General features: G+C 34.6%; 1 protein-coding gene across 1 annotated transcript in view; it reads right to left on the bottom strand.

The window, feature by feature from the left end:
- The window catches only part of LOC143245021 (casein kinase II subunit beta-like), a 199,429-nt gene extending 175,632 nt beyond the window's left edge, over positions 1–23,797 (bottom strand). The window contains exon 1 of the mRNA XM_076490779.1: positions 23,666–23,797. The gene's annotated coding sequence lies outside the window, so the exon portion shown is untranslated. The remainder of the gene's footprint in view (positions 1–23,665) is intronic.
- Between the last annotated feature and the right edge of the window lie 709 nt (positions 23,798–24,506).

A 24,506-nucleotide genomic window follows, 5' to 3' on the forward strand; every position in this document is an offset into this window, starting at 1 on the left:
TGGTGATTAGATTTATCGCTAGCTTCGTATTCTGTGGAGATTTTGTTTATACATGTTGGTGACAGATTTAAACATTAGATTTATCCATATTTGTAATTTCTTTAGTTGTTTACTTAATACTCAGTAGTACTTTGTGCATTGGGTTATTTGTTTACGGGATGGTGAGATTTATCGCCTGTTGTAATATGTGTGGTAGCGTACTTAACATTCTGTAGCACTATTTGCTTGTTTATAAAATGGTTACATACTACTGGTAAAATTTATTGATAGTTCTAACACCTGTAGTACCTTCACGAAAATTGTACAGTACTTTACGTACGTTGTATAGGCTGATGACAGATTTAACCGTGAAATTTATCAATAACTTACTAAACATTTAACAGCACTATGGCTTTTAAACAGTTAATTACAAGTCTAAAATGAGATGTGTTGCTAATTCTATAATCTATATTTGTTTACTTAACTTTCTATAGTAATATAAATACTAGAATGGCGATAAGTTTACTTGCGAGATATATTGTTAATTTTTACGTCTTTGATAGTGTACGTTACGTTTAGTCTTTATTTGCTTGTCCATAAGAACAAGGCCCGGCATGGCCAAGCGCGTAAGGCGTGCGACTCGTAATCCGAGGGTCGCGGGTTCGCGTCCGAGTCGCGCCAAACATGCTCGCCCTCCCAGCCGTGGGGGCGTATAATGTGACGATCAATCCCACTATTCATTGGTAAAAGAGTAGCCCAAGAGTTGGCGGTGGGTGGTGATGACTAGCTGCCTTCCCTCTAGTCTTACACTACTAAATTAGGGACGGCTAGCACAGATAGCCCTCGTGTAGCTTTGTGCGAAATTCCAAAAACCAAACAAACGATAAGAACAATATAGGTTTACTGTCGTTTTTTCAACAATAGCTAGTTCTAAGACCTGTAGTAGCTTAATAATAATTTTGAAGCATGTTTGTTTACAAAAGGATGACAAGTTTTATCATAAGTTTTTTCACTAATTCTAACATTTGGCGTAGCTAACTTAGTGAAACATTGTATCGTTTGTGTACAAGATAGTGCAAGACTTAGTGAAGAGTTCTAACCGAAAGTTCCAATATCAAAAGCAGCTAAAACAAACCTCTACAGCTTTATGCACACTGTAAATTTTGTTCACAGGATAATAATAATATTTATAGTAGTTTACCTAGCATTCTGCAGCCCCATGTACATTATGCTGTTTTATTCTTCTTCACATTAATTCCAGATCGAAAAATGAGATTTATTTCTGTTTCTAATTGTCGTAGCAGCTTTCCTTAAATTCTGCTGCACTACGTGTGCTTTATTGTTTATCTACAGGATTGTGGTTGCTTTATTAACGAGGCTTATTGCTAGTTGTGACATTTAAAGTAGTATTATTTGCATTCTGCAACACCATATTTCTTGTTTACAGAATTATTATGAGATATGTTTCTAGCGTTTACATCTGTCGTATCTTATTGAAAATGGTACTGCTTTGGATTTTTGTATACATGATTGTAACAAGTATTATGATGAGATTTGGTTAAAATCTGCAGTTATTTGTTAACATTGTTGTGACTAGTGTAATGTTCATATGTGTCACTAGTTTTGAAACCTGTAGTTGCTTAACTAACATCCTGGATTTCTCGGTTGTTTCTTTACAAGTCGAAGACAGGTTTGATAGTGAGATTTATGGTTAGTTTTGCTATCTTTATTAATTTACAAAACATGAGTTGCTAAGATATGACTGTATTGTGACATATTGAGCTCCAAAGTTTAGTTAAGTATTGTTTTCAATTGGTTGGTTGGCGTTTATTGGCACAAAGCAACTGGGTTATCTACGTCAAACAACCGGTAAGAAAAACAACAAACGTACATGTAAGTAAAATCCTTGTAAAATGTAAAAAATTAATCAAGGTAACACTAAAGAAACTTCAAAAAACAGGTAAAACGTAAACTGAATTAAAATGGCTATTAACCCTTAAAAAACGTAAAAATACGACAAAGGTGGATTATCATCATAATGGTACTAGCCAGTGTCAGTGTTCAGCGTTTGAAGATTATGGCCTGTGTTTCGGTTGCATCGGTGTTGCACCAGGCGGTTATACTGTTAAGTATTGATTGAACTTTTAAGGTCGCTAGCAGGGGTTTACGTGACGGGTTACATACTGCTATGTCGTCTGCATATTGAGATGCATAGGTATGCGTTAATTTCGGGAATGGAATGTCATTGACATACATGACATATAAAAGGGGGCTGAGTACAGATCATGCCATCATATACAAACTAAACCACCTACAAATAAATCCTACGATAGTCAAATGGATTTCAAATTTTTTAACCAATAGAACAGCACAAGTAAAAGTCAATAAAACCATATCCAAATTATTTAATATAACGGCAGGAGTGCCCCAAGGATCAGTCCTCTCTCCACTTCTTTACATAATTTTCGTCAGTGACATACCTTTTCCAAACCTAACATACACACACAATTCACAATACGCAGATGACATCGCAATCTGGAGCACCTCCAGAAACCCCAGTAATGGCCATGTCTCGCGTACAAGAATCACTAAACAACGTCTCAACATGGAGCAACAAGTGGAGGGTCGTGTTAAATCCGACAAAAACACAAGCAATCACCTTCTATAGAAAACTAAAGAAGCAAAGAAAAATCTAGAAAAAATAAATCTATCACTTGGAAACACAACCATCAACATGAGCAAAAACATCACATTCCTTGGCGTCACTTTCGACACAAAACTAACATGGAAAAAACACATAAACAATATACACTCATCAATAAGAAAAAAGGATTTCATATCAAAGACTATAACTGGTAAACAATCAAAATGCGCACCGAACACCATTATACAAATATACAAGGCTTACATCCGTCCACTAATAGAGTACGGATGTCAAGTAACATACAACATGTCAAACAACACACTCCAAAAAATCCAAGTGCAACAAAACAAAATATTAAAATCCGCATTCAGTTTACCATCTTTTACACCAACAAATTATCTACACCAAATTAGTAATTTACCAACTATAAGAGATAGAATAACAGAACTTTCTATGAAATATTATCGAAAAGCAGAAAACAGAAACAAACTAACGGTATCACTACACAAATTATCAAGTGCACCAACAAAATACATATCACCATACAACATATTTCAAGAATCACAATCCACTCAACAAAGAGTTTAAATACATAAAACTATGTTATTAACATGAATTCTTTTTTTTTTCAGGTACAGGGCACATGACAGGCAAACTTTCGGCGCCTGTCGTGAGTGGGTTTTCTCGGGGTACTCCCGTTTCCCCACATCAAAATCTTCAGGCATTGGATTTCTAGATCCCAGCCCAGGCAACCTTTTGCCAGACCCAGAATCGGGTTGTTTGATTTGATCTGAACTTGAATGAATTACATTCATGTTCACATCTACCCAACTTTTCTTTTCGAGACAGGTCCCGACCTTTCCTTCTTTCCACTGCTACCTTTGCCTCCACCCAAAAGACCATTTAGTGAGACATTCCCCACCCAAAAAAGTCAAGAATAATAACGATAATTAATTTATTAAAATAATAATAATAAAAAACCACTTAATCCTAATAACAATCCACGAAAGGGACGAAGAGGAACTACAAAGTTCCTGAACACCCCAGTTGGAGAGAGAACTCTTCGGATTTCTCTCTCTCTAAACTGAACCCCTGCCACGTTAGTTTAGTTTAGTTTAGTATCCTTGGAGAATGCCTGCCGAGAAGTGAACGGTATGAGATGTTGCATTGTTCATTTTTACTTTAGCTCTTCTGTTGTCTAAAAACTTGATATCCATCTTGTTATGGTTGACGGGAGGTTGAACTGAAGAAGTTTGTATTTGAGACCTTGATGTAATACTGAGTAGGAGGCTTCTCTTACGTCCAGAAATAAGCCCACAGTGGTGTGGTTTTTATTAAAGCCCTGTATGATGGATTCTGTTAACCTGACTAAGTGATCAGCAGTCTGCCTATTTCTACGGGAGGCGTTTTGTATTTCGGAAACGTGTTGCTTTCCAAGTACCATATGATACGTGCGGTTAGTATTTTTTCCAGTAGTTTCCCTATGCTGTTAATTAGGCTAATAGGTCTATAATCTTTTGAATTATTGGATGCTGGGGTTGTTTGGGGTATGATATTTATTATTGCAGTTTTACATTGAGACGGGTAATACCCTGAGTATAGTGAAAGGTTATATAAGGCTACTACAGGGTGGCCCGTAGTTGTGCAGGGTGGTCGGATATTGCTGTACGGTTGTTTAGTTTTAGACTGGAAATACTGTTGTTTGAGTTATTATAGCACATGTTTTTGAATTTTCTCTGGAATGTTGCGGGCCTTTGTGTGAATTGTCTAGTGATGCACATAGCTCAGACTAGTTGTGTTCTTTTTGTTCGTTGATGTGGCGCCGCATGAGGTTGTTAATCCGTTTAATTCTGGTTTTAGTGATGGGGTCGCGAGAAATAGTGAATTGGAGTCTGAGTTTGCTTCTTTTAATAATTAGTGAGTGGATTGCTTTGGTGAGTTTCCATGAGTTTGGATGATTGTTGAGGTTACGTTTAGGAACTGTTGTGTGTATTGCATTTGTTACCGTATTGACTATGCTGGATAAGTAATCATTTATGGACTTGGGGTTGTTACCCTCGTTGCTATTTCTGGTAAATTGTCGTCGATAGTTTTCCGAAAGGAGTCCCAGTCAGTGGCGGAGAAATCGAAAATTCTGGGCGGGTTGATCATGGGTTGGATGGATGGATATGGATATGGGGTTGTGATCACTACCTAGGTTATTATGCACTCTGAAATTCTGTATTGAGGGGTATATGCTTGTTGTGTATAAAGCCAGGTCTAGGATGTCCTAACTCCTATCATAGCGTGCATAGGTTGGGTATTGTTGTTGCCTAGAATGAGATTATGCTGGAAGATAAAGTTATTGAGAATATAACCGTTCCTGTTGTTAATTCTACAGTTGAAATTGTGGTGCTTGGAATTAAAGTCACCTATTATAATTGTACGTGGGTACCGGTTTATTACTTGAAGAAATAAATTTACATCTGGTATGGTTGAAGGGGAGGTATAAATTGCAAGAATTGCCGTTTTCATTCTATTTGGTTGTTATATTATTGCTAAGATATGTTCGTTGGTTGAGTTAAGATTAGTATCTGGGAATGATACACTGAGTTGTTTAATGTGTAGCACGGCGATACTTCCACAACTGAAACCTTTAAGTTTAGAATACAATTGTAGCCTGGCAGGCTAAAGTTATTATTATCATTAAGCAATGTTTCACTAATAATTACTACACGGATATTTTCGTTTTTACATAAATCAAATAATTTATGCTTTTTGTGATTTAAATCGCCCTAAATGTTATCTGATAAAATATTTAACAACATACCTGACCGCTGTCATGTTCGATCCTAAAAAACACTTGATCTCGAAGTCCCTGGATGTCATGCGGCTTGAAACCGAAGTAGCAGGGAGTGGATCTGACGATGTCTGAAATCAGCTCATTGGTCCTGTCCTATCGCTTTCTAAAGTAAACCGTACTCATGGACTGCAGTTGTTAGTTGCTATTTTATAGTGTGCAGATAGCCTTGAACCTTCGCGCCAAAAACGCTGACCTATTTTCTAGTTCAGTAACAATTCCGCCACGGGATCAACGAGATTTTTTTAGCATGAATATCATTATTTTTTTTAGTTTTCAAGTACTAAAATAAAGTGAAAGCAGATATATATGTACAAGATACAAAACACATTGCAGCTTGTAGTTGCTTATGCGTACGCCTATGAGATATTCCAAATAGATGTTATAATATGTAGAATAACAACTGACGCCCGGCATCGCCAGGTGGTTAAGGCACTCAATTAGCAATCTTAGGATCATGGGTTCGAATCCCCGTCTCACCAAATATGCTCGCCCTTTTAGCCGTGGGGGCGTTATAATGTGACGGTCAATTCCACTATTGGTTGGTAAAAGTGTAGCCCAAAAATTGGCGGTGGGTGGGGATGACTAGCTGCCTTCTCTCTAGGATTACACTGCTAAATTAGGGACAGCTAATGCAGATAACTTCGTGTAGTTTTGCGCGAAATTCAAAAAACACACAATAACAACTTATTTTTATAATCAGTCAGGTTAAACCGATTTAATTGAGTGGCTTGTCTTCTAAGTGTCAATTATCTATTTTAGATAGTGAGAGCAGGATGTTTCAACAACAAAATCATTGATTAAATAATCTAAATCAATTATTTTGTATAAATACAGCCGTGGGAAATATTATTACACTACCCAATTCTTTTACACTTTTCTTAGTTCCTGTAATTCAATACGAGACTATGCATTGTGGACCTGCCAGAACTAACGTAAAACTGTTACGGGCATTGTGTGGTGTAAACTGGCTCGTATCATCCAAACACAGCTATGCAAACTTATGAACAAACCAACTGTGACAAACGTATCAAAACACAAATGATCACCAAACACTCGGCAAATACGAAATTTTTCTCTAAGTAAGAAAACCTAGGTTTAAAGATAACATAAATATAGTAATTGATAAAGCGTTGTCACAAAGTGTATTTCTTGTTTTAATATTTATTTGTGTTTTCTCTGACATTGATGACTGCTTGACATAATCATGACACAGGACAGAGTTTAGGCAGGGTACGTTTATGATGCTGCACGTGGTTCAGGGCTTCCTGAAGTTCCAAGGTGCTTATTGGTTCTTTTCTTATAGTTTTAATTAAACACCTTCCGGCTGGTGTTTTCCATAGAGTTGAGATCTGGGCTTCTACTTAGCAACTAGTGTCTTGATCCTTTCCCTTCACAATGTGGAATTTTGAGCCATATCAACTGAAAAGTGGTATCTATTATGAATATATATAGAATTCTCTGCCATATCAACCATAATATGACTCATAAAGGTACTATGTAGAGTTGTGTATCAAAACAGATGTAATGTAGCATATAATGCCAGTGTATAGAATTCTGTGTGAAATAAACTGTAAAACAGCACATAAAGGCATAATGTAAAATTCTGTGTCAAAACATTGGTAATGTGGTACATTATGCTACAGTGTAGAGGACTGTGTGAAATCAGCTGCTATGCAGTTCATAATGGCAGAGTGTAAAGTCTGTATCAGATTATTGATAATGTTGTTCCAAAATGTAATTGTGTGTGGAATTACGTGCCAGTGCAGCTTTGTTGTGGTGTACAAAGCCAACACTATTATTTTTGTTAAATCAGCAGTAATGCAGTACATATGAGCAGAGGCCAATATTTTGCTTAGAAGCTCGGTTAAAATGTGGTATATGATGGCAGAGTGCAGAAACGTTTGTCAAATCAGCCGTAAAGTAGAAAACAATATTATTATTTGAAATTCTGTGCCAAATGGATTGAAAGGTGGCGCATAAAATTTAGAAATGTCTACCAGATCAACTTTAATGTGGTACATTCTGTGTCTAACAGATGTAATGTGGTACATATTGTGAATGTTTAGAATCGAGGGTTAGATTAGTATCTCGGAATTTCAGACACTGTGCACCAATTGACTGCCTCAGACAATAGCAGCGGTAGGAGTTAGAGATAATAACAATAAATGACAGCGCCAAATAATGAGGACATTATAGGTCTGTTGATCGTCAACACGACTTTCCTAGAGGACGAGCAACATTATAGCAAAAGGGCTTGTTGTTAGTGAAGCTATAGATGCGGATACTGTTACTAGGATTAGTGTTTTAAAAGCTGGTTTGTTACCACCGATAGTGTTTCAAGTAGTGAGTTCATTGTAGGGTCATGACAGTTAGAATACTTCACAAGTAAAACTATTATTTTAATGTACTGTATTGCATATATCATATACACAGTTTATATTACGTATGCTATCATAACTTGTCCGTTATTTGAACGAGACAAATATTTTAAAGTAACCAATAATTTAGCTTTACAATTATCTGTCATTGCATTGGTTAAATATAGTCTTTACATACACTTTAAAACCAAACTTTACTGAAACAAATATATATATATTAACTAATAAAGTTATATATGATATTTAAATTACTTTATACTATTTAAAGATTTCAATAATTGTCCTTGTCAGCGCGAAAAGATATAGAAGTATCTTATACAATTTTACGAATAAAAGAAATGAAAACTAGAGACCATATGAATTTTACACATATATTCTAAGAAAAAGTCAAAAGTGTGTTATGCAAATTAATTATAGAAACAAAGTACAGTAGGTTAAAAATTTACTAAATCGATGCTTAAAAAATACAGTTGGCTATGAAATAATAATGTAGCTGTTTTATTCAATATTTGTTTGTTCTTAAATTTCGTGTAAAGTCCTTTCAGCCGTTAAGGCGTTATAATGTGACGGTCAATCCTACTATTCATTGGCAAAGGAGTAGCTCAAGAGTTGGCGGTGGGTGGTGATGGGTAGCTGCTTTCACTCTAGTCCTACACTACTAAATTAGGGACAGCTAGCGCAGATAACCATCGTGTAGCTTTGTGCGAAATTTGAAAACAAAAAAAAAATGTCGTGGAAAGCTTCACGAGGGCTAACTGTATTAGCCGTTCCTAAAGTAGTAGTGTAAGACTGGAATGAAGGCAGCTAGTTATCACCATTCACTGCCAAATCTTGGGTTACCTTTCCACCAATGAATATGGGATCAAATGTTACATTATAAAACTCCCACAGCTAAAAGGACGAGTATGTTTAGTATGACGAGGATTCTAACCTGCAACCCCTCAGATTATAAGTCGAGCACTCTAACCATCTTGTCCAGTTCAATATTTATAAAAAACGAACCATTAGGTATGATAAAAACATTTCGGAATGTATAATATATCAATTAGAGAAGTAAAAACTATGGAACTAATGAATTAGTGAAGTGCTTTGCACATAAGGTGAAATTATCCATAATATGGTGCATAATGTCAGTGTTTAGAATTCAGGGTTAAAACAGAAGAATACCCCCTAGAGCTGAATTCCTGTATGGGGGGAAAGGACCTCCCAGAGAAAATTCTGTACTTTAAGTTCACCTCCTGCATTTTTGTAGAATTACATTGACAGAAGATCTTGAAAAGTCTTTTCTTCAGTTTTAATTGTTTAGTTATATTCCTATAATCTCTCAGTATTGTTGAAATTGAGATTAAATACCTATATATCCAAAAATGTTACACAAATACACATGCTTTCATAGAGTGTCCTAACTTTTTCACATGACTGTATATTCCTGCCAGTTCACTGTGAAGTTTATTCTACTGTAACAACAAAAGTCACTAGCGTCGAATCTCCCGCTGGTACAGCGGTAAGTCTACGGATTTACGTCCTCAAAATTAGGGGTTCGATTCCCTTTTCTGGACTCAGCAGATAGCCCGATGTGGCTTTGTTATATGAAAACCCGCACATACATTAACGTAGGAGTCTTGGTGATCTGAAAAAACACTGACATATTTTCAGTGGAAAGTACACTTTAGCTTTGCATGTTTATCTGTGAATACTCATGATGACATGTAAAAATATTATACATACATATTGGCTATATAAGATGCTACATCAATTCGAAAAATAGAAAAGTCGAAATTCCTTCCTAGCAAACTTTTTCTTCTATAAATAATACTGTAATAACTGCCAATAGACAAGGTAGCTCTTTAAATTTAATAACATTGTTTTGTCGCTAAAGCACCTTGTAAGGTGTGTTTCTAGAAGGAAAGTAACAAATTATACGTGAGAATTAACAGAACTCCGTCGTTGGCTGTGTGTAATTCATCAAGGCTAAGTGGAGAATCAACCAGTCTTTAAATGAGTATTATTGTGCTCATGTGAACAACATGCTATTCTGTTGTAACGTATATTTGTAACATATCGATGTATAAAATGAAGAACAAAGGAGGAGTTTGTTATATACGACAAGGTTTTAGTTTCACAGCATAATTACAGTCTATTCCGCTGAATGTTTCTATCCTATATTCTGCCGATACTACATACAGAATAGTTTCAAATCAGTATGTTTATATTTCTAATATATAAAACAAATACGCAATAAAAGAGTACCTGTTTGTTTGTTTTTGAATTTCGCACAAAGCTACTCGAGGGTTATCTGTGCTAGCCGTTCCTAATTTAGCAGTGTAAGACTAGAGGGAAGGCAGCTAGTCATCACCACCCACCGCCAACTCTTGGGCTACTCCTTTACCAACGAATAGTGGGATTGACCGTAACTTTATAACGCCCCCACGGCTGGGAGGGCGAGCATGTTTGGCGCGACGGGGATGCGAACAGCGACTCTCGGATTACGAGTCGCACGCCTTACGCGCTTGGCCATGCCGGGCCAAAAGAGTACCAGTACATTTCTTCTGCACAGCTTACAACCAACGATCAAATTACACCTTAGCAGAAGCTTTTCAACTCTTTAAAATATCGAATATCACGATTTTAAATCTTACTAGCAGTTCTGATTTGCTGCCTGTGGATATCAAACACTAGAAACGGAGTTTCGATACCCATGACTGGGAGACAACACAAAGCTTTAGAGTATCTTTACGTATAACTACAAAAACACATTGGTTTACATATTATAAAAGGGACTCAAATACTTCCACAAATATTGAATAAGCTACATAAAATAGAAAACTACAGTTTCGAAAATAACCCTTAAGTTTCATCTTTCTAGTATAATAGAGGTCATATATTCAGATGTTGTTTGTAGGTTTAAAGAGGTCTGTTATTAACAGACAGTAGAATTAAAACTTTTTTCGGTAGGCCTTATATTGGTGTTGTAGTACACATTACAACAGAAATTGAAATTATTTACAGCAATTAATAACGAAAATTACGAGAAATTCCTACCTACGTTTCGCTTTTCTTGTGTATTTGTGAGGTCCTTCCTGACTACGTGTCATTCTGTTGTATACTTGTATAAATAGTAGGTGAACCGAAAAAAGAAAGAGAAGAGAAAAAATAAGAGTTTTTTTGAGCGTCTTTGCGTCTAACTAGAAAAAAAAATCTCGTAAAAGAGAAAGCTGACTCAATTGTTTCCACAAATATCTAATCATTTACGGAAAATAGTAGACACTACAAAAACAAAAACACGTATTGATTTATACATTATAAAAGGGACTCAAATACTACCACAAATATTGAATAAGCTACATAAAATAGAAAACTCTAGTTTCGAAAATTACCCTTAACTTTCATCTTTCTAGTATATTTGTGATCATGTATTCAGATCTTATTAGTAAGTTTGAACCGGTCTCTTTTTTAAGCAGACTGTAGAAGTAAAACTTTTCCAGTAGGATTTATATCGGTGTTGTAGTTCACATAACAACAGAAATTGAAATGTCGTTAGTATATTTTCGTTTATCTTGTGTCTAAAGGACCAGACATTGAAATATTTCTTTTATTTTCACTTTCTCAGTTCACATTAGATCAGGGAATCAGAGAGTTTTCGTCTTTTCAGAATAAAGTGTATTTGAGTGCGTATTACATAGCCATATTTAACTCTGTAGTGCTGTATTATTATTATATAGCCATATTTAACTCTGTAGTGCTGTATTATTCTCTAATATATTAGTAACGAAAGCTTATGAAAAGGGAAATGAAATATTTGGAAGACTTTACTATTTTGATTCTGTAAAATTTTTAAAGGTCGATGTAGAAGATAAAACACAGTTACAGGAATATCTTTTTTCTCCCACTTATCCTCTTAGTTGAGTTAGTGCAGCCAATTTTCTGAAGAGGAATTATTTGAAAAATATTTTAAAATCCCTTTTCTCCAATCGCGTGATGCCAGGCCGCGAAACAAAAGGAGTCATGGAAACCAAAATGCATTTATCCAGGTAGAATAGTTCGATTACTGTCTACTCTTCAGTGACGGGGTTTCAATGGCGCCGTCAGAGCAAGGTGCCGTGAGTCTTCATATGAGAAGTGAGTTCTACTGTGAGTTTCCTTATTACAAAGCCACGTCGGGCTATCAGCTGTGTACACGAAAGGGAATCGCTCTTCTGAATTTAGTGTTGTAAATCCGTAGACTTGCTGCTGTTCCACCGGAAGGTCGTGAAATGAGTTTAGTTTAATAAGAATAAATTCAAGACAATATGGAATCACCGAGCCGAGAGTCAAGTGGATAAAATTTATTATGAAAATTTTGACGATGGGTGGTGATGGCTAACTGCTTTCCCTCTAGTCTTACACTGCTAAATTAGGAAGGCTAGCGCAGATAGCCCTCGTGTAGCTTTGCGCGAAATTCCAAAACAAACAAACAATCATTGCATGTTTGTCCTATAGCAAAGCAATACTAGGCTGTCTGCTCTGTTCACCATGGATAACGAAACCAGGATTTTAGAGTTGTGCGTCCGTAGACTTAGCGTTGACCCAACAAGGACAAATGAGATTTACCGTCGAGTTATTGGGGAATAGAATCTTAAATATTTTATTCGCTTGAACTTGATTTCAATAAATGATGGAATAGCTACTTTTGACCAGTAGTTTGAGTGTTACTTCTATGGATAGTGAGAAGCTCAGGATGGGAATTCGATACTCTTGGCGCAGCATGACACAGATGGTCCATTATGTAGATCTGTGATTAATTACAAACAAACTGCATATTTTTCGAGTTGCTTTATCTCAGAGCACACACACACAAATGCACACGCACATACACACATACATATCTTATTTAATTATTTGTCTGTATATTTTTACTGCAAATACTTAAAACATGATAGACGGTAGATACATAAATCATTTAATTAGAGAAGCTTAGGTTAGTAATAAATGGATTTTAGTATCTATCGAACACTACACAGTGAACAATGTCATATACAAACAGGATCTGACATTATCGTGTTTATGTTATACTTGAAGAAGCGTGTAGACATATGTCAATTTTAGTTCCATTTATTTTGTGTTTGATTTTATATATCTGTACATGATATTGTTATGTTCATGTGCCTATTGTTTCCTACACTGTTTGTTTTGCATCCATTTATTCTTTAACGTACTTTCTAGTTGGTCTAGGCGAAAGAAAACCTTCTAGGACATGAACATTTTTATATTACTTTTATAAGACATGATAAAGTGATTATATATTAGTGTTTCGGAAATACGTTTTAACTTCGCTGTTTAACACTAACTTGACAGCACGTTGATAATTAACAATTGTATAGCAAAGTTTTAACATAATCCTATAATTAACTAATAGTTGTTTATCTGATTAAATGATGTTAAATAAAAAAGTCTATATTGTATTCATATTATTATTTTAATTGTCCTACTCCTAAGAATCGGAGGTGATGCAAAACTTTTAAAAATAGTTATTATAAGACTAGCCAATGGAACAGCTAACGGAAAACAACATATCACCTAAATTATGTTGTTTAACGTGTAATTTACGAGTTGGATGAGACATGAAGGATAGCGTTTAAGCAATTGTCTTGTTTTTCAGTCATATATATGCGCATTACTGGCAAATGTTTTTTTTTTCGTTACAGATGGCGAGTATTTTCATAAATACTTTGAATTCATGGTCATTTTTAATTTTAACGACAAAAAGTTTTTCATCAGATGAAAAATGATTATAGCACAACATTTTTTATTGAAAATAGTGAGAAATGTAGCATTTACAAAACTTAATGGGTCTGTTTTTCTGCTTTTTTGCCAAAGACGAATCATCAAAACACGTCAAGCTAATGTGTATTCCTGTTATTACATGTAAGAGTTTTCACGACAGAAAAGTTTGAGCAATTTTCTGATTGGCCGTTTATACTATTGATAGATTTACATCCAGTTCTCGTGTTTATATTAACAACTATGAGGAATGAAATAATCGACTGTAATTTTTTATACCAGTCTAAAAGGACTATATATAACAGTTTTTCCGCAATAATCAATTATGCTTAATGTTCGTCACGTTCACTTCTCATCAATCCACCCATCTTGAAGACCTGGAAGGGCCTCATTCATGTGATCTCTTCCTTATTCCTGTTAAATGTTATCGGCTTCTATTTATGTACTAGTACAAATACATGAGTTACACCCACTTTTATCTAATTTGTTTGTTTGTCGAATTTTCCAAAAAAAATACTTAGGGATTATTTGCGCTAGTTGTTTCTAATTTACAACTGGTAGACTAAAGGGAAGGTGGATGGTCAAAACCACCCGCCGCTGATTCTGGGGCTACTCTTCAACAATGAATGGTGAGATTGGCCTCAATGCTATAACGTTCTCACAGTTGAAAGTACGTGATCACATTCGATCCCAGAACCTGCAGACTGCAAGTAAATTGGTAGTGAGTATTAAGGAAATAAATACTATTTCACAGAATAAATTATTACTTTTTGAGCTGCTGTAAAGAAAATATTAGATTAATGAATTCACACATTGTTTTTCTTAATGCAATTAATATGAGATGTATGAAACGCTTACTTAGAACGCATGAGTAGAAATCGATTTCTATCAAATAATGCCCATCTTTTAACTTCTTGTTAATGAGACATATTATGAAAGTTTAACTTACTGCTACACCTGCTTTGACGACATAATTACACGCAGACGTCAGCATCAGATATACAAAGCATAACATGGATGACATATTAGTATACACTGTTCCTTATATTTACTCAGACGATCTTATAAATAATCATCAAGATTTACTCCACTCCACAATGGATTTCTTTAGCAACTCTTCATCCTAATTTCTAACATTTTCTTCCAAGTTCAGTTTAGAAATCAATAACTTAATCATCAAATTTACTTCAAATCATAGTCGTGTTTGATATAATTCAAGCAGAGTTGTATTTTCTACTTTTTTATGAGTAAAAGTCAAGTATTTCAACTGTTTACATGCACTAAAAGTAACAGTTGACTCACTGAAGAAGAAAGAAGTCTCAGTGTCTATTTTTGTGTTATCAGTTGAATCATTCAAATAACAAGCAACAGAAAAATAAAAAAGTGAAGTGTTCTACGTATGATCTTGAGGTGTGTGTGCGTTTTAATAGGAAAAATCTCAGGTACTGATCTTAAAGTTCTAATATCAAATAAGAAAGACTATAAAGTGTAATTCTATACAAATTTGCACAAAAATGAAAAAAAAATTACTCCTTAAATATGAAGTTACTTAGAAGTTTTAGTAATTATTTAACTAATCTAAGTGATAGTTTAAACTTGGCTTTCAAACTCAGTATATTTCGCTCAAATATAGTCGTTTAGTAAATTAACATTATATGTAATTATTACACCTGCTGTTTCGCTTTTATTTCATAAGTTAAACTACGAGTCAAATGTATTTATAATTATCGATTACTGTTCTAACATTATGTTATTTACATCATAGTCTGTATTTAATAATTTGTCTTAAAAAGTTACAAATAAAACTACTATTTGAATGAGACAGTTAACGAGATAACTATTATAATATAGTGTATTGTGTGTGCCAGTTTTTATCACACGTATAATTTAATGTATCCAGTATTTGAACGGGTCAAATATTGTAGCATAATCCTTTTCACAAATATCCATCGCCTTATGTTTAATTTGCTAATTCACTAGTTTTATTGTTTTTGCTTTTCAAATTGAAATATCATACAACTTGAAACGTTTTTGTCACATTTATCGTTTCGATTTTATAAATATTGAAAGAGATGGTTACATTATTATTCCTTGGCCAATTGTGTTTTTGATTTATGTATCAATTTAGCAGACATTTAAAGTTCTGATTATATATAATTATAGTTTGCGCTTCTGTGTCTAATTTATTTTACATTTTTACATTTTCTTACGGTTACACTTTCTATGCTCTGCCTACTACGGTTTCTAGCTGTATATCGTTAATTATTTAGTTTTCATTCTTACACTTAATATTATGTATAACGCATACCTGCATTGAAAAAAAAAATGTTTCTTTAAATCTCCAAATAATAACTTGTTCTTTACAGTTTGGAACTGTATGTATAATGCTAATTAAATCTGTTTGCATGTAGGCTGAAAACGCGGTAAACACTGATTGCCAAAAGAAGGTTATATACCATTCTTTATGTATGTCATATTCTCACCACATTTTCTGCTATATATTTGCTATCCAACGGATTACCGGATACTTAATGATCAGTGTCATCAACATGCACACACAGAAATGGTGTGGACTATACCTCTTGTTTTGGTTATTTTATTTTGACTCACCCAACCTCGTGGGCATATTGATAATACTGACCCTTGCGTCTCGTGTAAAACTTGCCTGAGGCAAGTAATGCTTTAATTTCTGTGAAACAGACAGAATAAAAATTGTTGAAAAACCAAAAATTCTAATTCCTTATCTTTTAAAATTTTGATTTATGAACACTATAACATTTGAACTTAATAGCTCACCAAAACACTGAATAAAGTTTTGACATACGAACAGAAAAACTTCATGATATGTTCTCAAAACTTGAGAAAGAGAATGTCGTGAATGTATACTTAGTTTCTTGTATTGTTATGTGAGGGTCAAAATCGCTAAGTTCGTGTTTTACTGATGTTAAGTTTAGTGATATAAAAAAATCAGTTCTTCATTGTTAGTCTTAAAGTATAGTGAACACACGATTTATTTTGATTGTGTGCGTATGTTTTTATTTAGCAAAGCCACCTCGGGCTGTCTGCTGAGTCCACCGAGGGGACCATTTTGTATGTAAAGTATATTCTGTAATGATAAATATCGTATAGTAAACCTGATGGATTCACAAAATGTGAAAGAAAAGACATATTTTATTTAGACTATATATTTTATTGTAGGAAATAATAAAAGTAACAAAATATAAATATTATGTGAAGAGCAGTTTTAACTTGTTATCACAATTGTTTTAAAGATGTTTTGGTTTTCAAATCTCCAATCATCACACTGAACTATCCGCCAAAAATAACATTGTATCTAAAAACATTTCAGCTGTAGTAACACAGGCCTCAGTAACACCGTTCGTCTATAGAATCTTAGTAACATCGTCCGCCTATAAAATCTTGGTACCAGCATACACCTATAGAAACACCATTAATTTTAGTAACACACCTTCTGGTGATTAACACCCTAACTATGATGCTACCCTATTTACATCTCCCAGCAACATTCGCTGGTATGTGCCACTGAAACCGAGGTATTATCCATTTCCATCCCTTAACAACGTTCCGTCCAGTGAGATAAATTGGCACTATGACGTCATTGTGTCTGGTTTCTTTTCATGGACGCCTCTACTCCCAACGTTTTAGGTAGCCACGCCTACTACGTAGCAATTATGTAGCATGAGGTGTCAACCTTTTGAAAGAAGGAAGATTTCTAGACGTGTCGCTACAACTTCGCAAAAAGAAAAATAATTATGACGATAAAAAAAATAAAAAATTTTGCACATGGTAGTAAGGATATCGAGCAAATCAAGATACGTGGATTAGAATGTCGGCTGTGAAAAAGTCAAGGAACTACTTATTGTCCAGGAACTACTTATTTAATTACAGAGTATAAGAAATGGATTCACACATGGGTGGATGTTAATTTTTCTCGTTTGTTTGTTTTTTTATTAAGCACATAGCTGCACACTTTATGTGCTCATGCTTAACACTGTTGTCGAAACCTGGCTTCTAGCAGTATCAGTCCGCAAACATAACACTGTGCCGCACTAATTATTACAAAAACACATGAACTTTTATCAAGCACATATATATATGCATACAATTCGTAAGTTTGCAATCGTTCATAACATTACTAATGCAATCAGTTATTGTATTTTATTTCTTGTATGTCACAAAATTAAACAGCGTAATTTAAATATGATTTATTGTGATATGTCTTTTTACATTACTAATTCAGTGTATAAACGTTATACGAACCTTTTTCTACATTTATTTTAGTATACGCTTTTCATTTGTTGGATTGGAGCCCAGTGTTTGTTGTGTTTCAAACCCCAATATTTTTTAATTTGCCTCTGCTTTGGGCTGTGGTGTATTGACTACAATACAGAAGAGCCTTTTTAAGGACAACATTTAAATCGCGTCTTAGATTTACACTAATTTTGAACTGTTTAAAATGAAAATATCTGCTGACACATTCCACCAGTAGGTGTTTTATATCAGACTTTATTGGAGAATGTAAAAGCAAAAATAAAAATACCCACATTGAGCATTTGAAATGTCTGTTAAAATGTGCAATAATAGAACAAGGAATATGGTTACAATGGAAGGCATGTATACATATTGTGAAAAAAAATGTCCATTATTTGAAAATATTTGACGGAACTTTTATTCTCATTTTCATTGTTTAGCATTAAAAAGCAAACAGGGATCTAAAAACTTAAGCAGTTTTGCAGCGTGTTCTCATCGAATACGTCTGCTGTCTATAATCAATCTTTTTCTCCAAAGCATAATTAAAGTAGAATGTTTATTATACAAATTTACTTTTTGCAATAGGATAGAGAACAAAGTGCAATATAACTTTCAAAATACTTCTACCTTACTAATGCCTTGTTGCACATTGCTAGAAACATGTTTTGTTTCTGGCATTCAGAATATAATCACACCATCACGTGTATCTATTGAGGTTTTTGTTTTCAATCACACGAATCGGTAAGAAACCAGATTCGTAGACGCTCAGTCAAAGCGCCTGGCTTGACTTGGTAAGCGTACGTCTCGCAATTTGTGGTGAGTACGAATCCCTATCATTGATGTGTCTGTCAATCAAACTATTTGTTGGTGAAATAGTAGCTTAAAAGTTGGCGGTGAGTGGTTTTTGACTGATTGCATTCCCTTTAGTACATCACTGATAACTTAGTGACAGTTAACGCAGGTGTATTGTGACATTTAAAACAAAGTCATTCATCCAGTAAAGAGGGCACAAGCCAAAGAAAAAATATGACGTCTTTGGTTGTAAAGCAAGATAATGAAACTGTTTAAGGTAAATCTAGTGTAGATGGCCAGAACTTAGTTTTATTTTAAGGTAGTCCGTTAATATCAGGAGCAAAAAAGGAATTAGGTAAAGTGAGTGAGAGAAAGAAAATAATAAAAATAACTATCGAATATTTCAAGTTTATATGATCATAAAGTTGTGAATAACTGGTTGGACAGACGTGTATGGGCATTCCTTGTCGAGAAAGCATAAAATAACCGGACAGATTCTAGTAAATTATCTGTTAATGAATAACATTGAGACGCTTTGCTTTTTTAATAAACACTAAGAGACAAACATGAATAAGGATATACAACAATCGTCAACATGACAAGTAAACCGGTGGTTGTAGATTAGTTAAATCGAAATGTCAAAGAAGACATGTTGCATGTATAGAATATAGTACAGAAAATGCATTAACAAATTCGGGCTTAGCAAACTTCAAACATCATTGCCATAAAGACTAACAAAGGTGTACTCGAAAGTTATAACAGCTCCAATTAGCAGCAAAAATGAAACGTTATACGTGATGACGAGAAGCCCACTTGAAGTAAAAATGTATTTCAAGACGGCTGGTATGGGTATCAAAGCTTTTATTGAAATAAAGTAGAGAACAACGCTGCAAGCTTCTTAGAGTATCTCCAGGTTAACAAAGAGAGTTTGTAACTGACTGTTATATGAGAAAACGTTATATGCCTTCAGTTTAGATAGCTGCAACCAAAGTCTTTTACGAAGGAGAGTACCAGTCAGAGGTCAGAATGTAATTGACCTCGATAGATTAATGAAGGAATGGCCTACCGAAGCTTTCAAATTAGGTTATTTCACAATTCATCTATCGGGTAATAAACCCTAACCAAAAATCATTCGTTTTTTACGCTAATCTATTATTCAATTGACAAAGACAAGGCAGAATTACTTTGATCAAATTATAACTTCCATAGACAAATGTTTAACTATCATTTTCAACTTAACACAGACATCCATTAACCTCATTCACTTATACACAGATAGCACATACAATATAACACAATTAATATCAAACAGAATAATATTTTGGTACAAACAATACAAAGTAGAAGAAATGAAAATTCCGGCAGTCGTGGTTACCCAGCATTATCATTGTCAACTTTCGGTCATGTTGCTGCAGCATGTAGTGCTTTTCCAAGATGTATGAAATGTGGCGATTATCATCAAGTTTCACAATGTCTGAAGGATACGAGAAGCCTAAATAATGCAATTGTGGAGAAAATCACAAAGTAAGCTATAAAATATGCACAAAATATAAATCGGTCAAAATGCGCCTATCTGACATCAAATCCCTAGTACAACAAGAAAGGAATCACACAATAGCAAAAGACAACAACAACAAAAAGAAAAAAAAACACTTGTACCAACACCAGCCACATTATACACCTACATACATTGCAGAAACTATCTTTCCACACATGAGAAAGTGCTGACATCAGGACACAAAAGATGTAAAAAAAACCAAAAACATTTATCACGAAGCTCACAAGAAAACGCAATTCAAATACCAACCGAAATATCCCCCGCTAGTACAAGGGTAAGTCTATAGAATTACAATGTTAAAATCGGGGGTTCAATGTAACGGGAATCAGAACCCGCGACGCTCGCATTATGAGTTGAGTGCTTTATCCACCTGGTCATGCTGGGCTAATCGTCGTAGAAGAACAAATGAAACTCCTGACGAAACAAAGCAGAGCCATATTGATGCTAAAAAACATCATGCAAACAATTATGCTGTCCCCTTTGTTACCCATCCGTTGAACGGATACATCAGCTGGTTCCAACATAACCTGATGCAAGTGTAGTAAATGAAGGTAAAATATGTTGTTCCCTGAGCAGATGTATGAAATGTTGTGACAATAAACGCCTGTGTTATGGCGTCACTACTTTATACAACCCTTGCACTGGCTATACAGCTATTGAACAGTAAGTTCTCCTGAGGGTAAATGTATTAATTTATGTAATGTAGGGTGCAGTAAACCTATACCAGTAAACCCTCGCCAGGCAAACTGTACAATAGTTCTGTTTGATTAATCTCATGGAAATCTGATTTTTCAGTATAAGCAATTAAATTACACAATTCCAGCATTATATATGTTGATTAAAGAAACACTTGTGTCGAAGTAATCAATGTGCACAGAGAAGTAAGTTTCAGAGACACAGGATACACAGGTTAGACTTTTAATTAGTGAATCGAGTTATTAGAAGCTATTTAAGTTCAGTCTACGACTCTGAATGTTCAAATATATATTACGTTATCTGTGTGTTAGAATCTCATTCGTTACTAATTAATTATGTAAGACAAAAAATTGTTACCCAGTTACTTAAACGAGCCAAATATAGTGTTATTTGAAGAAAATCAGGGGAATTCATAAAGGATGCACCCCTTATTTCATTTTGCATATACTCTTCAGTGGCTCAGCGGTATGTCTGCGGACTTACAACGCTAAAAACCGGGTTTCGATACCCGTGGTGGACAGAGCACAGATAGCCCATTGTGTAGCTTTGTGCTTAAATCAAAACAATAACAATCATTTTGCATATTTATGAAATTTACATAAGGCCTTTAGAAAAAATATAGTTGTACAATTCTTTCTAGTATGTTCGAGAAAACTATTAAATAAATTACAGGTTCAACAGAATTATGCGCTAAGAATAGCTTACAGTCTACCAGCCTATACGCTCGTAACTTAGCTTAATTCAGTTAGCAACATTCCTGTAATTCAAGACAGAACACTCAAATTAACAAGGAAAATTTTATAATAAAGAAATGAATCGTTAATCCGTTAACTAATGAGTTTTCAATTTTTTTTCAGTCACTTCTAAATCACGTCTGTTTACTTACACCGCTAGAAATCAGAGCTCTGCCTTCCACGGGTATCCCCTTGTGCTCAATAATAATCAACTTCTGAATCATAGTACATCCTCGTTTCAATTTAATTAATATTTTTTGAAACTTAAACTTATATAAACTAATCAACAAACTTTTTTACAAGGCATTATCTGACGGGCCCGGCATGGCCAGGTGGGTTAAGGCGTGCGACTCGTAATTTGAGGGTCACGGGTTTGCATCCCCGTCGCGCCAAACATGCTCGCCCTTTCAGTCATGAGAGCGTTAAAAGTGACGGTCAATCCCACTATTCGTTGGTAAAAGAGTAGCCCAAGAGTTGGCGGTGGGTGGTGATGACTAGCTGCCTTTCCTCTTGTCTTACACTGCAAAATTAGGGACGGCTGGCACAGATAGCCCTCGAGCAGCTTTGTGCGAAATTCCAAAACAAACAAACACTGCTGTTTATCCACGTAAACTATAACAAAATTGTCCAAATAACTTATATTCTTCACATATAGTAATTATAAGAACATGCAGTATCTACGTGGTTACAGCAAGAACCCTTATTATCTATTCTGTTGTTGTTTGTAGAAGTTTCTTTGTTTATTATTAAGCACAAAGCTGCACAACAGGCTATCTGTGGTCTGTCAACAGCAGGTATGGAAATTCGAATTTTAGCTGGTTAAGCTACAAGAATTATCACTGAGATTTTGTTTGATTCAGATCAAAAATATTATAATAACTATTTTAAAGATTGTGTTTGTTCTTAAAAGCGCTAGCCGTCTGTAGTAACGCAGACCCTAGTAACGCTGTCCGCCTGTAGAATCTTAGTAACATCGCCCGCCTATAGAAATACCTTTAATCTATAGCAGCGGTTCTTAACTTGGGGGTCGTTTGAAGTTTCTCGGGGGGTCACAGAAGGTTTGGGAATTACTGGGGAAATTTTGAGTAAAACGTTTCACACATTACAACGTTTTGAATTGGCTAAGTTTTTTGAACTATATAACATTAATACATCGAACTTAAAATTTAAATATCAAAGTTTCTATCATATTTAGTATATTTTCTCATTATAAATATGTATATACTGGAAGTGGAAAAATTTTGGCAAGATAATTTGGCCTCTGAACAATTCGGTCTAAAGGGAATTCGTTCTCAAGATAATTAGGTCTTGAGATAATTGAATCTCAGGATATTTCTGCCTTAATTCATTTGACCATCAAAAAATTTGCCTGATAAACCTCAGCAATTAAAAAGTAAATTAAGAGACATAAACTTTTACCATACTATATATATATAATGTATATATATTGACTTTTTATTTAATTTATAAAAATAAAAAAATATTTCGTAAAAATATATATCTATATATTTCAAAGTCTTTGACTAATTGATTAGTGAAATATCGACTCCAACTCTTTGGCAAATGACTTATCGACTCCGAGTTTTTATCCAACAATATTTTTGCGCCTTTAAAAATTGTTGCCCAGAGCAAGTGCCTTCCTCACCTTCATCCACTCAATTTGAATTAGAGTCCGTGACAGAATCGTGATGTGATTCATCCCCACTATCCTCACTAATCAGCGTTAAAATTCTATCCAAAACTTCCTGAGTGGTATAGCGCCGTGTCATACTGCAGACACACAAGACACTTTTCACACGAAAAGCACTATTTTTGTCTACACAAGATCCAAGATCGAGTGAAGCTATTTATTTTACTATTATTATTTATCATTCATTAAAATCTCATACATGGAAACGTTACATAGATTACACAATTTTTCATACAGACAATCAGTCTAGAATGTTTACAGAATTTATCTCATATACAACTCCTTTTACAAAACAATTTTATCTTTCATTACTTACCTACCCAAATTAAATTTCTTGACATCAGTCTCTATGATTGCACTTTACACACCAACTTATGTAACAATTCTGTTGACAGACTACAATACCTTCACTATATAGAAGCTGTCTCCTGCCTCCATCTTATACAAACCTAAATGTATAAAATTGAAATACACTACCTTGCCTAAAAGCTTTTTTTCACAATTCTATTTATAATTTTGGAAGTAACAAACAACAGTAACTGTTTCGCAACAGTACTACGAGCAAACACGACTCGATATTCTATTATTATGCGCATGCTCTCTCAGTTGCTTAGTAACAACTTGCCTTATATTTCACGTGGACGCAAGAACGCTACGTGATAGTCTTCAGCAGTATCATCTGGATCAGTGGTTCCCAACCAGGGGCACTCAAACCCCTTGGGTGTGCGAGAACATATTTAAAATATTTAGGGGTGCGGGGCATGAATAAGGTTGGGAACCACTGATCTAGATAAAAAAAAAGAAGAAAAGAACTGTACAGATTCTCTAGGTTTATGTTCTGACTATAGTCTAGCCTTTAAAAGCGAAGTTTTCAGTTTTATATTCTGACTGGAGGGATCTGTGAGACTTAGTACCAAAATTATAACTAAGACGAATGTAAAACATTTTTAAATTAAAAAAAGCACAATAAAGTAAGGAAACAAGTTACAAATAGACGGGATAGTTTGACAAGGCTTGGTGGTTTTTAACAGGGCTATTAAATTTTAATTTGTATTGGAAAATAAATGACAATTAACATTTAACGTACATCTATGAGTGGTTTATGCTCAAAGAATTTCCCAAGTTAAGAACGGATTAGCTTTGAAATGTTTATAGGTTACT

The sequence above is a fragment of the Tachypleus tridentatus genome, chromosome 2 (genome assembly GCF_004210375.1).
Source record: "Tachypleus tridentatus isolate NWPU-2018 chromosome 2, ASM421037v1, whole genome shotgun sequence".
NCBI classification, from domain to species: Eukaryota; Metazoa; Arthropoda; class Merostomata; order Xiphosura; family Limulidae; genus Tachypleus; species Tachypleus tridentatus.